Source organism: Tamandua tetradactyla, chromosome 3 (assembly GCF_023851605.1).
Source record: "Tamandua tetradactyla isolate mTamTet1 chromosome 3, mTamTet1.pri, whole genome shotgun sequence".
NCBI classification, from domain to species: domain Eukaryota; kingdom Metazoa; phylum Chordata; class Mammalia; order Pilosa; family Myrmecophagidae; genus Tamandua; species Tamandua tetradactyla.
In genome coordinates, this window is record NC_135329.1 from 75,813,248 (window position 1) to 75,817,456 (window position 4,209).

Sequence of the window (4,209 nt, forward strand, 5' to 3'; positions counted from 1 at the left end):
TTCCCTTAGCTCCAACAGTGCTGATGGAGACAAGCTTTCAGTGTGTTAGAGGGAGTTTGTGGGACTGTATCATGGGAGGAGATGGCAAAATGAACTGCTTCCAACAAGATCAGACATGGGGAATATGGTAAAGAGATTAGGACAACAGTCTAGGAATGAGGTGAAGGAAGTATTAACTAACATGGTGTTGGAAATGGTACAATTGGACAGAAATGGGATATTTTAATTGTGGAATTGTTGTTCATTAGATGTAATGAAAAAGAATGCTGAAAATTTATGGAGAACACCCAGTTTTAGAGTTCAGCAGCTGGCTTCATGATGGTGCCATTTACCATGAAAACCAATAGCTTTAAGGAATAGGGGATATTAAATTTAGCAACTACTTTATAAATGAAGGATTCCACTGCTAAAATATTTGAAAACCTATGCAGTGTACTATATGCCAACATGCTATTAAGATGCCCAAATGAATTTTAGAACTACTGCTCTATTTCTTTTAACCTTTTTTTGTTTGTGTCCAGGTTATTAACTAATATCATCATCATCACTCTGTCATTACTCCATATACCTAGGAATATTGTAAAGAGATGGAGGAGGAGAATGCCACTGTGAAGACTGAATTATTTCTTCTTGGATTTAGTGACCACCCAGAACTTCAGAGTCTTATTTTTGCTGTTTTTTTCCATCTACTCTGTAACCATAATGGGGAAATCTTGGGATGATTTTTTTAATCATAGCCAGTTCCTACTTGCACACACTATGTATTTTTTCCTCTGCATACTGTCCTTCATAGATGCATGTCATTCTTCTGTCATTGCACCCAAATTACTTGTGGACTTGGTTTCTGATAAGAAAACCATTTCTTACAATGGGTGTGCTGCACAGTTATATTTTTTTCTGTTCTTTGGTTGACACAGAGTCTTTCTTTTTGGCTGTCATGGCTTATGACTGGTACATTGCAATATGCAACCCACTGCTTTATACTGTTATTATGTCCAAGAGGATTTGTTGCCAGCTTGGAATTGGAGTATTTTTAGGGGGCACCATGAGCTCAATTATTCACACTACTAACACCTTTCTTCTGTCTTTCTGCTCCAAAGAAGTTAACCACTTCTTTTGTGATATTTCTCCATTATTCTCTCTGTCCTGGGCTGATATCTACATGCATGACATGGTTTTGGTTGCCTTTGCTAGTTTTGTTGAAGCCATCTGTCTTCTAGCAGTTCTTTTTTCTTATGTCTACATCATCACAGCTATCTTCAGGACAGGATCTGCAGAAAGAAGAAGGAAAGGCTTCTCCACTTGTGTTGCCCACCTGATCATAGTCACTATATACCATGGTACCCTAATCTTCATTTATTTATGCCCCAGCACAGATCACTCACTGGATATTGACAAAGTGACCTCTGTGTTCTATACATTGATTATACCTATGTTGAATCCTCTGATTTACAATCTAAGGAACAAAGATGTCAAAAGTGCCCTTAGAAAAATGAATAGCCTGAAATTACTTTCTTAGGAAGGGATGAAATTGCATATGGTAACCTTTCAACAATGTTCAATCTTGTATGGTTAGAATTGGTGGAAAAGTCAATTTAATGTGAACGTTTCCCACATCTGCAGATAATAAGTCTTCAACAAAAGAATGGGGCCAGAGCCTAGTACCTGAGTCAGGTTACTCTCATATCATTTATATTATGTACATTTATCATTTTAATGTTGAAATTTTATGCACTTAGTTCAGTGGCATATTCATCTTTAACTTTATCTCCTATATTTCATAACCTTGTATCCCAATATTGGGTAAACCATTGACATATTATAATTCTTTTTTTGTGAAAGAAAATAAGTGCAATTCACTGAGTCTTTTTTCTTTTTTTCTGTGTACATATGTGCACATTGTAGTTTAGTTTTCCAAATTTTACTCACACAAAGAAGCATGGCTCAAATAGTAATGCTGCATGATTATACCTGGATTATCCTTCAATTTTTAAATGGTAACTCTGAGCACTGTTAGATATTTAAATGTGCTTATTTTAAGACCCTCAGCATGCTCTATGTTACCTTGTAGCACTTTGATACTGTGAATTATCCCTGTAATAGATTTACTTCTTAACATTCTATGCATTATTTGATCCCTTCCTTCTTTACGAAAGGGAAAACTAAATTTGTAGAGTTTGTTCTGTTCAAGTAATGCTGCCATTGCATGACCTTGGAAAAAATTGTTAAAATATGCACTCCAGCTGGAGGGACTGGCTATCCTTTCAGAAGGAAATGTATTTTGATAAAGTTATCTGGGTACCAGGAAGCTCCTCTGGGTCTCTACTGAGTTCTCAGAAGACCAAACTGGGCCTCTCATGTAAGCTAATTGGAATTCAGCCACTATTGTGTAAATATACCATATAAATTGCGTGCAAGCTGTTAGACATAGAAGGAGGGAGAATCTCATCAGAATAAGAGAGAGTATCTCATCTAGGAAGAGAATGTTCTGTTCTGGATTTTTACCAGCCAGACTCTGAATGCTGTCCCTGAGATTCCCCTGAGCTCCTCTCCAGGTGTTAATGCTATCCCTTCTGGAGATGTAACTATGTCTTATTTCTAATAATCTTCTAATTACTTTCCTAATAAATTCTGTTTTTACATCACTGAAGTCTGCATCATCCATGAATCTGAACCTATAAATTGAAATGTCACAAATATCACATTACCTACTGTGCAACACTTTATTACAGGATATCCCCAATATAGATACTCAGAGAATTTATAAGAAATAAATGCAAATAAATTTATTACTAATTGTTTTTAACTTATATTTTGTGCCTTCAATAGGAAGAAACTATTTCTTTCTCTTGCAGTATTTTGGTTCATTTTCAAGTATGGCACTGTATACATAAATGTCTTAAAAGGTGTTACCTACAATGATGGCTTTTTAGACCACCAATTTATAAATATTGACTAAATAAAAAATGGGTTCAAAGAATATTTCCTCAAGGATCTATTCAATCTGAAATTTCTTTCTTGATAAGCAAAGAGCAAAATGTTCTATGAGGTGGTGAGCTTGTGGAGCCACAGATGGAAACTGGGGCCTATGAATGGTGGGATATAATCTGGTCTACTGCTAGTCTGCTCTATGGCACCTAAAAAAAGTGTGAGTGAAATGTACAAAGAAAGTGCTAAGCCTGAAAGTAATGGGGAGATGAAAGCCTTCTAATTGTGAAAACTTATGGTGGGCTCTGACACCGTACCATAGTTCTATTCACTGCAGTTAGACCTATTCTCAAAAGAGGGGGTTTTCCTTGCAGATCAACAATGGCTCAGAACTCCAGTGACTTCGTGCTTTCAACTGTGAAGAATGGAGTGTATTGCATTCTGAAGATGATACCAATTTTCTAAATATTGAGCAGGAACTATTTTCTGTAATGCATGGGTCAGTGATACTAGATATCTACTGGTCCATTCCTTAATGCAATTTTATTGATATATATTTACATACCATGCAGTCATCCAATGTTTACCATTTTTGGTTTACAGTATCATCATATGGTTGTGTTATCATCACCACAATACATTTTTGAAAATTTGCTTACTCAAAACTAAATAAAATAAAGTATAAAAATAAAAAAGAGGCAGTGTGATGGTGGCTCAGAGGCATAATTCTTATCTGTCATGCTGGAGACCTGGGTTGGATTCCCAGTGCCGGCCCATGCAAAAAAAAATAATTAAAAAAATACCAGAAACATCCCATACCACTTATCTATTGTGTGCTATTTTGAAACTGTTATGTATCCCAGAAAAGCCACATTCTTTTAATCTAATCCAGTGTTGTGGAGGCAGACCCACTGTAGGATGGACTCCCTTGAGCAGGTAATTTCCATGTAGATGTGACCCTTCCTATAAAAGTGGACCCCAGTAAACTTACCTGAGTCCTTATAAGGGCTCACAGAGAGAGAAACTGCTCAGAGCAAATACAGAGATGAAACAAGGTGCAGAAGTTTAGAGATGCTTGGAGAGAGAAGTTCAGAGAGGAGACCACTGTAATCAGAAGCCCAAAGCAATGAAATCTTGGAGCAAAGGGTCAGCAGATGTCACCATGTGATTTTCAATGTGACAGAAAAAGCCCTGATGTGGCCAGTCTTTCTTGAATGAAGGTGTCCTCTTGTACATGCCTTAATTTGGACATGCTCATGACTTTAGAACTGTGCACTTTTA

General features: G+C 36.7%; 1 pseudogene; it reads left to right on the top strand.

The window, feature by feature from the left end:
- The first annotated feature begins 587 nt into the window (after positions 1 to 587).
- Positions 588 to 1,519, top strand: LOC143675648 (olfactory receptor 5AP2-like; annotated as a pseudogene).
- The last annotated feature ends 2,690 nt before the right edge of the window (positions 1,520 to 4,209 follow it).